Below are 13,560 nucleotides of genomic sequence, written 5' to 3'. Positions count from 1 at the left end.
TCATTGAGCTTGCCGCATTTGTTGCACTAGTAGTTCAAGGGGACTTTGTTTCACAGGGGTTAGTGTGTGGAAACTAGGCTGGAATTGCCCTCTGGAAGGACACCTTGACGCAATCACACTGTCCGACACTGTCTGAGTTGCATTCTGGCCACGCTGTATCATGGTTCGTGTACATTTAGCCTCGAGCAGGCCGGTTCGGCTCCAGGTGTCTGGCTGCACCTAAATAACAGGTGGGTGTGTTAAAGTAGGAAGCCTCTTTCGACAAAAAGAAAATAGGAGGAAGGATGTTTCGGTGCGTGCAGCTGCTGGGAGATGAGGTTACAATGTGAAGCTAAACAAAGGGAAGGAAAGGAAACAGATTCCTCCTGAGTGCAGTGAAGTGGGAGCCAAGCAAGTAGCCGCTTGACATCACCAAGGCTGAGCATTGGATTACAACAAACAGGGACTTACTTGGCAAGGGAGTGAGGAAACGCCTCCTTCCCGAGTCCTAGAAGTGCAACTTCATTTAGCTGCTTTTTAGCGCAAGGAAGCCGTAAGCCTGAAAGCGTGACTAAGCTGGCTACTTTGGCTGTTTGCCATTCCAGCCACACATGTTTAGGAAATGCAGGATCAAGCTGTGTTTGAGCCTTGAGTTTTAACAGACGGGAGTGTCCCTAACTTGTTACTCTGAGAGCCATTGTTGGAGCCATCTTCTGTGAGTATAGTTTTGCATGCTATCAGTGCTAGGCAGTAACTGTAGAAACAGTGGGGGGTTTATGGCTAAAAATGTACGCAGTGATACCGAAGGGCCAACTTAGACCAAACAAAGAGACGCTGAACTGGTTGCATGGGGTCTCAAGAATAAATGTGTTCTAAATATATTTTGTGGCGCTGTGTGTGTGTGTGTGGCTTGAATGATTGTGTGTGTGGCAGAATCTTGCTAACCATAAACTGTATAACCACTGTTGAAAAGAATGGCAACTACCTAACTGTTGACCATAGATTAAATCATAGGGTCAATTTTGAAATAAAAGATGAGAAATCTTATACTTGATGCAGTGAGGGACAAATAAAGTGGATTCAAGTTGTTAGAAAACTAACATTCAGTACTGTTGGTGGTGATCTCTTTCATTATTGTGGGATGTGTGTAAGCATCCCACATACTCATTATTACATTTAACATAGTACAGGTATATTCTGTTTATGAAGGAACTGAAGAAAGAGAAACTTTAATTTTATGCTTAAAAATATTTGTTGTGGGTTCGACCGATTCTTATTGTGAACTTTTAAAATGTACTGGTTAATTCCTGCCACCCACCCACCCCAATAAACCGTTTGTGCATAGAGGCAGGACACTGTGGTGTTTACACTAGATTGGAGCTAAAGCTAGTATAGCACTAAATGAAATGTTGGATAGTTTGAGATCACCTGGAAGGAATACATTTGCTAATGTTTGATTTGAAAATGCCAGCCATCTGGACAGGGCAGAGTGATGGGGACAAGTGGGCAGGAGAGATTGAAGTGGAGATCAAGTCTGAAACATGCAACTGGAAAAACGTCCTGTTAGCAAATATGTCTGAATGTCAGTGGCCTCATAATTAGGTCATTGATCTGTCTAGCCTAGTTTATTTATTTATTTATTACACTTATATACCACCTCATAGCCAAAGCTCTCTGGGCGGTTTACAAAAGTTAAAAACAATGAACATTAAAAACAGATATACAAAATTTGAAACCACCAAAAGTATAAAAAACAACAATATCCATTTAAAACAACTATTCTCAGTTCAGTTAAAAACTCAGCATATGCTGTTAAAAATGCTGTTAGATGCCCGGGAGAAGAGAAAAGTCTTGACCTGGTGCTGAAAAGATAATGTTGGCGCCAGACGAGCCTCGTTGGGGAGATAATTCCATAATGGGGGGGGCACCACTGAGAAGGCCCTCTCCCTTGTTGCCATCCTCTGAGCTTCCCTCGGAGTGGGCACTCGGAGGAGGACCTTAGATGTTGAGTGCATTGTACAGGTAGGTTCATGTCGGGAAAGGTGTTTCATCAGGTATTGTGATCCCAAGCTGTGTAAAGCTTTATAGTTGTGGTCAGTGCCTTAAGATCTGAAGCAGAGATCCTTCCCACCCCTGTTACCTGAGATGCTTTTAACCGAATCGCTAAGGATTGAACGTGGAACTTTCCGCAAACAAAGTATATGATCTTGCACTGAGCAGTGGCCCTTCTATACAATATGGTGGCCTTGCGCCGTACTTCACAGAGGACAGTCCAAGTCCAGTTTAAAGAGGAAGAATCACAAGAAGAGAGACGAAGGCTTTGCAATTTCCCATCGACTGTTAGCACCTGGGCAGCAGACTGAGCAGGCACATGATCAAAGTGGGGCTAATCCACACTGGCATTTTATCTCTGTACTGTAATGTCTGGCTCACTCATGGAGAACATGACATACTCCCCAACCTGTTGTCCTGATGCACTATTCCATTCCCCCAACACCATCTGACCACTTTAATGATGCTTTTTAAGGTGATTACAAACTTCATGCATGGTTAAGTGTGTTCTAATCAATCGATATTGTAAGTTTTACCAATGGGAGTCGCTTTACAATATTCTCCCCAACCTTCTTCTTTGATCTCAGTTAGCAGGGGATTTGCAGACAGAAAATCTGTGGTTGTAGCATTTGATCCTTATAAACCCAGCAGATGCTGTGCTGCATTCATAAATGCAGAGCAGCAATTGTGGGTGAAAAGCAGAGCACCACCTCAGAAATGAAAGGGGGGTCTAGTGTAGACTCTATCCTGGTCAGAGTCTTCTCCCTATGTTGAGATGTATTGTATTTCCGTTTAAATTATAGTAATGATCTACAAAAGTTTACATATAAATTAGAATATGCAAATGCTGTGCAAATCTGTATCCTCTTGGGTATTAGTTTTCAGTAATGCATTTTCTGTTCTTTTTGTCAATGTGTAATTGTCTACTCTACCCTAAATGGGCCTGCTGGTTGCGTCTTCATCCATTTTTTCTCTGCTTTGCTGCATGCATCTTAAAGTCTGTAGGGAAAAGTAACTGGTTAAATACATACTGTGTTCAGAAAGGCACTTAAACCCATCCTTTTTCCTCTGCTGCATAATATATTGAACACCTTTAGAGGAAGGGATAGTGAATTAAATTAATTATTGGGTCAACACTATTACAGAAATTCATGTCTACACCACGATTTATTCAATTAAACAAGACTTCTGAGGTTGACCTTCAAATACTGCTGTCACCTTGGCTTGTCGCAGAAAAGGATTTCCTCTCTGGAATTAAAAAAATCAGACTACACAGCATTTGTTGAGCAGCTGTACTTCAGGAACTTCTGCATTGAGGTCACTGGTTTAATAGTAAAAATTCAGATTAAAAAAGTAATAATCTCCATCTCTATACATATTATTATTATTTATTTATATAGCATCATCAGTGTACATATGTACTTGGTATAGGTTTATAACCAGAGATAAGTGTGTCTGAGAGTACTAGGTGATCTAAAACTGGCATGTCTTTTTGAGGACAACTTTGTTGTGATTCTAAAACAGGGGTGGGGGGACTCCTATTCGCCCCAGACAGCATGGCCAATAGTCAGGAATGTTGATGGTTGTCCAGCTGTCTCTTGAAGGCCTCTAGTGTGGGAGAGTCCACAACCTCCCTAGGTAACTGGTTCCATTGTTGTACTGCTCTAACAGTCAGGACGTTTTTCCTGATTTCCAGCCAGAATCTGTCTTCCTGTAACTTGAGCCCATTATTCCATGTCCTGCATTCTGGCATGATCGAGAAGAGATCCTAGCCTTCCTCTGTGTGACAACCTTTCAAGTTGTTTAACCCTTGCATAAACCCCGATGGCCAAGTACAGATGACATGCCACAACCCTACTGGGAGCTGCATATTCGAAATGGTGCCCAGCAAATAACCCATGATGAGCCCAGCAAATCATGCAAACTTGCCCACTGAATCAATGGGGACTTTCCCCCCAGCAAACGTGCATCCAATTGCCAGTCTTAAGAACAAAGATGCAGAACTTCTTTCAGCCTGAGGGCCAAATTCTATTTTTGGAGAAGCTCTTCGAGACTGCATTCCAGTAAAAGGCGGGGCTGAAGGAAAAGGGGAGGGAGCAGAAGCAAAAGGGGAGGAGCCAGAAAACAGAAAAAGCCCTAACACTGTCAATCTACTATGAGCTCCATCAGATGGGGGGGAAATCACGCTTGCCTACCGTTGCTTCCCCGCCCCTGCTTTTGTTGCTCAATATGTCCTCTTTCCCTTAGGCAGAGGAAGAGGAAGTAAAAAATGTGCATGTGGCCCATTCAGGGGGCGTCTTTATCACAGCACTTCTTCCACACACAGCAGGAGTTAGCGGCAACTTCCATCTTTAAAAACAATACGGACTTACCGGGGGGCTTTTGTGTGGCATGAAGAAGGCTAGAAGGGGCGGGAGGCAGCCAACGGCATGAGAGGGACCCGCGAAAATCTGTGAGTGCCCAGTAACAAGCGTGCAATAAAACGCTCGCCTTATATCTGCAGCAGGTGGTGGCCTTCTGCCTGTTTCTGAGATGAATTCCCCACCCCCACCCCAAAGTCCCTGACTTTGTTATCCTTGGCCTGAGAGGTAGAAGAACTAATGTTTACTTGTTGGCTAAATTCTTCAGGCCAGCAGCGTACAATGCACTAGCACTTGTCAGAAACCAAAGGAAATATATTGAGTGAACTTTAAGAGCAGATACAAATATGCAGCTGCAAGCAATGGCAAAGAGAACCAGAAACACATGAGAAATTTAAACGTACTGGATGTAATCCAAAATCATTAAAACCTCTTGGAATTTTTCTCTTGTCTTGAGCTTACTGTGTGAATTTGCAACTAACTCAGCAAAGATGTTTCCTGGTCTCAAATCATCTAGTAGGGGAATTTTAGGATTTGAAGTGAGAACTTAGCTGGAGACAAATTTATATACATATTTTGCAGGAAAGCCAGCAGGCTCAAAACTTGGAGGATGGATAGTCCAATTTATGCAACCCAGCAGTAAATCTAAGGCAAAGATAATAGTAAGGAAAATTTCCTGCACAGCTTTTTTTGACATATAGTATTAAGATCTTTCCATATTAGTAAAAGCAGAATTATCCTACATTTTCTCATAAGGAGTCAATACTTTATCTCAAATGTGGAGAACCCCCAGATGGTGTTGGACTGCAGCTTCCATCTTCCCTGACTATTGTCCATGCTGGCTTGGGCTGATGGGAGTTAGAGTACAACAATATCTGGAGGGCCATAGGTCACCCCCATGGGGGTGGCATGCGAACTTGGCCAGAGCCCAAGAAGAGCACCCACTACTCCTAGTGCCAGCTGGGTCCCCTGCTACTTGCATTCCTGCTGTTATCTCTTTTCTGTGATAGGGGTGGGCACCGGAAAGGGGACCAATTGGGAGGAGAGCCAGCATGCAGAGGGATCCCCACTGTTATCTCTGATCTGTGATCAGCAGGGATTCCTCCAGGGGGTGGGATTTGGAGGCCAAGCTCCACCCCCTGGAGAGATCCAACGAGACTCTGCAGGTTGGACGGGCTACCTCCACAGACTGGAGGTTCTCCATCCCTGCTGTAGAAGAATAAACATTGTTCACTGAGCTAAAATAAAAATCAGAGACATGTTCATTCTGCACCGGAGAGCATGGAATGCACTGCCTTCAAAGACTTAAACAGGGTGACCATATGGAAAGCAGGACAGGGTTCCTGTATCTTTAACAGTTGTGTAGAAAAGGGAATTTCAGCAGGTGTCATTTGTATGCATGCAGCGCTTGGTGAAATTCCCTCTTCATCACAACAGTTAAAGCTGCAGGAGCCCTGTCCTTCTTTTCATATGGTCACCCTAACTTAAAGACCAAAACTTTTAGAAATAAAAAGTATTACGCTAGTGTCTGTGGAAGGCATTGTCTTTCTGGTATTTTTCTACTACAACTGATCCTTCTTTTTGGAAGGGCAAATTGAGTACTCTTGCAATTAAATGACGCATTTGGGAAATGATCAGTTTCTAAATAATATTGTTAAAACAAAATGGTGAAAGCATGGTTGAAGGAGTGTGTTATTAGACACTAATGATATCATAGGTGGTATCCAATAGGTGTCCTTGACGTTCCACAAAACACTCACAATATTGATTTGATTTATTATTTCATTTACATCCCACTTTCCAAATGATCTTGGGGCAGCAATTGTCACACAAGGACTTTTAGACGGGGGAAATTGTGTTTTCTTACTGTGGCTCTGCTTCCTGCTTCTCTTCTGCATTTGAAACGAGCTGAAATTACATCGGGGAAGAGAGCAGCAACCATGTAGCCTGTACAGTTCAATGCAGTTCAGTAGACAGGACCCTCTAATGGGCTTTTATAGCACAACTTTGCCTGCACATGGCAGGAAATCCCAACAAATATAGGGTGACCATATGGAAAGGAGAACAGGTTTCCTGTATTTTTAACAGTTGTATAGAAAAAGGGATTTCAACAGGTGTCATTTGTATGCATACAACACCTGGTGAAATTCGCTCTTCATCACAGTTAAAGCTCCAGGAGCCTTGCCTAGCAGGACCAGATACAAAAGAGGGCAGGGCTCCTGCAGCTTTAACTGTTGTGATGGAGAGGGAATTTCACCAGGTGCTGCATGCATACAAATGACACCTGCTGAAATTCTCTTTACTATTCAACTGTTTAAGATATTGGAGCCCTGTCCTCCTTTTCATATGGTAGCCCTAGACAAATACCAACATATCTCAGAAGAGTCGGGTTTCCTGAGGGTTATTTTTTATTGCTAAAACAGGGAAATGGAGCAGGAGATGCACAGAAGGCTCACGGCATTGTCAAAATGGCCCGCAAACATCTGTGAGAGGCCAGTCACGAGCATGCTACAAAAACACTTGTTTAAAGATGCCTACAACAGAGTATTACCCTGAGGGCGGTTGGTTTGATTCACTGCAAAATTGAGTAACAACTACACCTTTATTGTATTTTGGGAAATGAAGTGGAAAAGGCGGTAGTCGTTTTGCCACCCTTCCCCAACCTAGTATCTTCCAGATGTTTTGATCTTCAACTCCCATCAACACCAGCTAAGCATGGCCAACGATGAGTTATTGTACAGAACATCTGGAGGGGAAGTCTGCTTAGTCTCTCTCTCTCTCTCCCCCCCCCTTGAGAGCAGTCCTATAGAAGTCACTGAAGGAGGATGTGGGTAAATAAACATAATGGTAGGGCTTGTCTTTACACTATAGATTCAAACGTTATCTAGGCATTACGAATCCAGGTTTGTTATCTTGAGATAACAGCTGCTATCTACATCAGCAGGATGTCACCAACTTTCTGGGGTCATTAACAGTTCACTGTCTCTTTGCGGAACCATGAACTATGCTCTTTCTGAGCCAACAATGTTTGATCTTGCCTAGATTCTCTTTCAGTTCATTTTAATCTGTCGTGTTCAGCCCCTTGCATATAAATACATTTCACTTATAAATAAGATCAGAGGCTGAAGGGAATGGAGGGGTTGTAAAGAAGCAACACAAAATCCTGAAAATCCTGCATAAGAGAGAGAGAGAGAGAGAGAGAGGGAGGGAGGCCTCATCTACACCAAACAGGATATTGCAGTATGAAAGTGGTATATAAAAGGCAGGAGCCACACTACTGCTTAATAGTGGTATTGAAGTGCACTGACAAATGTTGGAGCCCATTGACACATACCATATGCCGTTTTCATACCACTATATCCTGCTTGGTGTGGCTCCTGCCTTTTATATACTGCTTTCATAGTGCAATATCCTGATTGGGGTAGATGAGGCCAGAGAGAGAGAGAGAGAAAGCGCTTGGGGACAAGTTACTTGAAGGATCATCTCCTCCCATATGTACTTGCTTGGACCCTAAGATCATCTTTAGAGGCACTTCTTTGGATTCCCAGGCTAAATGAAGTGAGATGGACAGCTAATAAGAGAGTCTTTTCAGTGGTGGCACCCTAGTTCTGGAATGCTTTATTGGGTGGTATAAAAATGTAATAAACAAATGCTTCTATACATTCCTGATATGTTAGAACAGTGGTTCCCAACCTTTTTGGCTCTGAGGACCACATCTGGTATCGCCAGGGGATCTGGGGACCACAAATTCGCATGCACACACACTAGGGGGATGCACGCACACACAATGGGGTAGAGGCACATGCACACACTGGGGTGTGCTGGGGAGACAGCCATACATAAACACACATTGAGGTAGAGGGGTCCACACACGCAAAGCTTCCTGGATCACTGCTTCTGTGCTGGTGCTGGCAAGCAGCTGTGCCTATGGGGTGACTAGGGGACTATAAAATAAGAGATATGCCCACCTTATGTCCTTCTTCTGCTTTTTTAGGTATGGTTCTCCAGCCATGCCCATTTCCTTGTCACGTTCCTGAGCAGGCCTTTATGCATGTGGAGGCCTTTACTCACAAGCAGGCTATTACTCATGAGGAGGCTTCACTCAGGGCCAAAGCCAACAGAAGGAGAGGCTGCCTCTACAGCCGAGCTGCTCCTTTCCCTGGGGCACCCCTCTCTGCCCAGCCCTCCACTTTCTTGCTCCCCGCTGTAATGGACGCTGCTACTTTAATGGGGCTTTTGCAAAGCGGGGTTGCTTCTGAACTCCCCACCCCCCCTAGGCTACAATGCAACAGAATCCATATTTTGTAACCCCTGTGTTGTTAGCAAGCTCATGCATGTGACCAGAGCACGATTGGATGACAAAGTGTGTAGAAAAATCAGATCCTTTCTTTTGTGCAGCATCAAACAGTTTTTGTCAAGGCAACCATGTCCCATTGATTGTAACACTGTATTGAGAAACAGGGGATCTAAATATAGCCTTGAATTCTCTACTGAGTGTTGTCAAGACGGGGTAATTTCCCTAACCCATTCTTACTAAATTGGCATCTAATTGGCCCTCTTGTCATATAGAGCAACACTACAGCTCTGCCCCCCTTTAAGCCTTTCTAACATTATATCCCAAGTAGGAAACATTCAGCTCTTTCCAAGGCAAACTAAGGGAAATCTTTGTTTCCTGGCTCATTTTGGTTTTGATGAGAAGATGGAGGAATGCAAATAATAATGTCTTGGGAGAGAGAGAGAAAATATCCTTCCTGTTGCCACTCTGCAAAACCATGTTCCATAGTGACACCCTCTTGGGTCTTGTTTTATTTCTGTTTACAGAGAGCTGCAGACAAGAGCAAAGAGAGTTTCCTGCTTTCCTATAAACCATGATAAATTCATTTTCTTTGAGCGGTTTAAAACTCACTTTCCATGCGGAACAAATTTTGTGCTGGAAAGCTGCTAGCAGCTCCCGCAGAATTATGGAAAATGATGTAGGGAGGAACATGCTAACGGAACGGCACATTCAGGCATAGCAACAGGAAGGCTGGTGGGATGCCTTTAATGGAGAGCAGTGGGCTGTGCTCTGAAAGAAATGGCAGGCAAAAATGGATGTAATTTTTTGGGGGTAGGACGGCTAGGTGTCCTACTTTACAGAGGACAGTCCTCTGTTTTGGACAGCTGGCACGGAATAGTCCTCTGTTTGAAGGTGTTCTGTATTTGGTGGGCTGTCCAGCCCAAGTTTGGTTCAAAGTAGAAGGACCATAAGGAAAGAAAGCAGCAAGGGCCTTGAGTGTCCATCAACAGTCAGCACCTGGACAGCAGACTGAGCCTCAGTGGTTACTATGATGGCGTTGCTTTGTCGCTCATTTTTGAAAACCCTGCAGCACTGCAACTGCGGGATGGAGCAGCAAATCTCCACTGAAGGAGGGAGTGTGCGTTTTCCAGGTAGCACCGGCGGCCATTAAGCTCATTGGGCCAGCCCCCTGCCCTCTACCCAGACTTCCTGCATGTCCCCCTGACCTACCGTGGGCCTCAATCCACCTGCAGAATGCCCCCCAGCCTCAGTGTGAAGTGAGGTCACTGCTGGCAGATGGTGGGAAGAAGGTGGTGACCTTGCAGCAAAAGGAAAAGCTACTGTAAGTTCGTTATTTTTACCGCACAGTTTTGCCTGAAAAGTCCATGGTGACTGCGAGTTGGCATCTGTGTTGTATAAACGATGCAGCGCCAATGCGCAGCTACTACAGGGTTTGCAGAGCATATAGACAGCCCTGTGGTCAGTCTTCCTTACTATGGTGCAAATTCTCTTTTCTGCCCCCTCCCCCCAATGTTAGGACAGTGGGGCTGTACAGAATGGGCCCTTACTGATCCCAGTCCAAATGTACCTTTCCACTCCCAGATCATACTCTGGGGGCCTGGTGGGGGAAACATTCTTCAAATTTGAAAAAGAAGCCAGCTGTGTCCCGTACTAATTGGCTCTTTCCCCCTCCCCCTGCTCCAGCAATGTTACCAAGAAACCTTTCCCACAATCCCCAGAGTAATTTTGCACTTTAAAACATTGTTCCTTAAAACAAAATTGCAGAATACAAACAGAAAAATATCCATATCCATGTGGCACATTGATTATGTTATTCTTTTTAACGTGGTCAGGCTGAGCTGAACCATGAGACTGATGGAAGAGCCAGCATTCAGTCCTCAGAATGCTTGTCTGTCATTTAAATTACAAAAAGAATTTCACTCACCCTGCAGATGCTGAACAAGCTGTTGTTATATCTGACTTCACATGATGACAGCAGCATCACTTAGGGATGTCAGAGTATTATTATTATTACTAGTATAAAGCCCATGCTGCCGTGGACTCTAGTTTTGTTGCCCCTCTGTCCCCTCACCATGGAGAGGTTCATGAATAAAGCATAGTGAATCCCCCTCCAAAATGTGCATGTGGCCTACCCATGCCCCCTCCCTCTCACACCCCTCCCTCTCCCTGCTGGCAGTGGCAGCCTAACCGTGCAGCTGCGGCCAGGGCCTGCCTTCACGCCACACTGATTGCCCAAGCAGGGCTGTCCTTCATCCTGCTGGTGGAGGGGCTGCCTGCCTGTTTGGCGCAGAGGAAATTAATTGCTATTAAAGCTCAAGCTTTGAACTTTTTTGAAGTTTCAACATTTTCTGCACCTGTACTCTGCTCAAGCTTAAGTTTAAAACAAAAATGAGCAAAATCGGTCTGGTAGATCTCTAGTAATAAGCCTTATACTACTTTATACTCATATAACATGATGATTTCTATACCACCCCTTAAAAAAATGCTGGACATCCCTTCAGCTACAACATGCCTTCAAATGGAGGAATGTCCTCTGTAAAATAGGACACATGGCCATTACAACACCTCCTTGTAGCCATTTTCAAGGATGACTGAGATTATGGGTTGTATTCGGAGTGTTCCTTCTCAAACAGAAGGGCTTCTCTTCTATTCGTGAGCGGACCTGTGAGCCAGCAGAGCCTCCTACTGGAGGAAGAGGGAAGGTGATTTTCACCAATTCCCTCTTCTGCTTGCAGCCCCCTCTCCCACAGTTCTGGAGGGTCCCCAATCCTCCAGTGCAACTTTTAATGCGGTGCCAAGGTAAGAACAAATTGGCAAAAAGAGCCTCCACCGTCCGTTTCTCCAGTGGTAGGGAGCATGGCGCAAACTCTAGTTCTAACCCAACGTGTATCTGAAGTGCTTTGAATGTTTGAAATCGCTATAGAGTTACTATTGGTTACTATTACCATTCTGTGTAATTGGAAATATCATTTCATATTCGACGCATGCACACACTCCCTAATAAAGGGCATTGGACGTGCAGAGCGTGTGTATAATGCATAATGCATACAGCCTATGCACAAGTAGTGTTGTATTTCAGTTAATATTCGGCGTGGTTGCTATTCAGGCCTTTGCACACAGAAACTGAGTGTCACCCGCTGGATGGATGGGCAACAATTTTTCCTATAATTGTATATTAAAGCTTCTACGACCCAGTTCAGTCATATAAAGAACAAAGGCATGGAGAGAGAGCAGTGGTCCCTTGGCAGCTGTCCCACAATTTCCTTCCTGTGGAGAGTCAATGCTAGAGCATCTTTCAGAAGTACTGTTTCGTTAGGGTTACAGCCCTTTTCTCTGGGAAGGTTCCCACCCAGGGAGAGATACCAGATTCCAAACTGGAGACTTGCTGTTTTATCTTCCCCAGTGAAGTGGGAGATTTGGTAGCCATGGCTTTGCCCACCAGTTTCCCCCTGGCCAATGAGTACTACTGTATGCCTCTCCATACCAGTTGTTGGGGAACACAAGCAGGAGGGTGCTGTTGAACTTCTGTCCTACTTGTAAGCTTCCCACAAGCATCTGGTTAGCTACAATGGGAATAAAATGCTGGACTTGACTGGCCTTTGGTCTGATCGAGCAGGGGTTTTCTGATGTCAGTCCAGTGAAGGCTGGTGGCTCCAATGTCAGTGGAGTGGTGACTCCACTCTGGATTTCAGTCAGAACTCTAAAGGGGTCACCATCCTCCACTGTGTCTGTCCCATCTTCATGTCTGTTTTGACAAGAAGGGCATCTGGTGTACTTTCAGGTATGAAGTAGGACTTCAGAGGATGCAAATGCCTGTGTCATTTGGACTTTGCTCTTGTGCCTTACTGGTGCCAAGGAAATGCTGCTCTTCCTTCCTTTTTTGTCACTACCTTTCCTAGAACATAAATGTTGTCTAATTGGGTCCTATCAATACTCCCATCAGAACACAGAGACAGAGCAAGACGCTCATCAAGGATCTTTTGTGCAACTTGCTGTCAGTAACTCAGAACGATGCACTCCAGCAGGGCCAGATCTACACTACTGCTTTAAAGCGCTTTATAACAGTTTTGACAACTGTATATGGAGCGTGCCCCAACAGTTGTCAAAACTGTTATAAAGCAATTTAAAGTAGTAGTGTAGATCCTGCCTAAGTCTTTGAGAGAAAGTCAGGTAAGCATCTAACTGTTGGGGAAATTAGTAGTGTTTTACAAATTCCTCCTAGCAGTTTGCAAATAAACAAAAGCATGAGCGTTGAGTCCTCAATGCATTTATTTAGAGAAGTCTTCAAAAACAAAAGACCAGGCTGGTAGCATCAAATAATAACAAAGTAACTGTCTTACCCTAAATCACATAAGTAAGCATAACAGCTTTACAGTTCTCTTTGATAAGTCCTCCCTTCACATCAAAACAGCATACTCCCTCCTCATGATGGTGGTGGTGGTGGTGGTGGTGGTGGTGGTGGTGGTGGTGGTGGCGGCGGCGGCGGCGGCGGCAGCGGCAGCAGCAGCAGCAGCAGCAGCAGCAGCAGCCCACACACTCCTGTGAAAGAGTGAGCCTTTACTTACTTCACCCAATCACCAACAGGTGTTCTGAGTTTGCAAATCTCTGCCAATAATCTGCCAATAATTACTGTTAAAGTTAACATGAAAACCTGACACTAACATCTACATGGGCTCGTCTGAGGCACTGAAATCTTGTCCAAGCAGAGTTTTGTGTATGTTTGGGTAGAAATGCCACTGCTCTAATTTGCACTTAAAATATTTTTAAAGCTCCTTGGGGTTTCCTGCTGTTGTTATGGATCTCAGCCTGAGTTCAAATAATAGTCTGAAGAATGGATAGAAAGGACAGGGGGTGAAATGATGACGATGATGA

At 44.5% G+C, this 13,560-nt stretch overlaps 1 protein-coding gene across 1 annotated transcript in view; it reads left to right on the top strand.

The window, feature by feature from the left end:
- Positions 1-337: 337 nt before the first annotated feature.
- Positions 338-13,560, top strand: part of PKIG (cAMP-dependent protein kinase inhibitor gamma) — a 30,412-nt gene continuing 17,189 nt past the window's right edge. The window contains exon 1 of the mRNA XM_063120277.1: positions 338-694. The gene's annotated coding sequence lies outside the window, so the exon portion shown is untranslated. The remainder of the gene's footprint in view (positions 695-13,560) is intronic.

This window comes from Elgaria multicarinata, chromosome 1 (assembly GCF_023053635.1).
Source record: "Elgaria multicarinata webbii isolate HBS135686 ecotype San Diego chromosome 1, rElgMul1.1.pri, whole genome shotgun sequence".
In the NCBI taxonomy this organism is placed as follows: Eukaryota; Metazoa; Chordata; class Lepidosauria; order Squamata; family Anguidae; genus Elgaria; species Elgaria multicarinata.
This window is presented reverse-complemented; position numbering and strand designations above follow the sequence as displayed.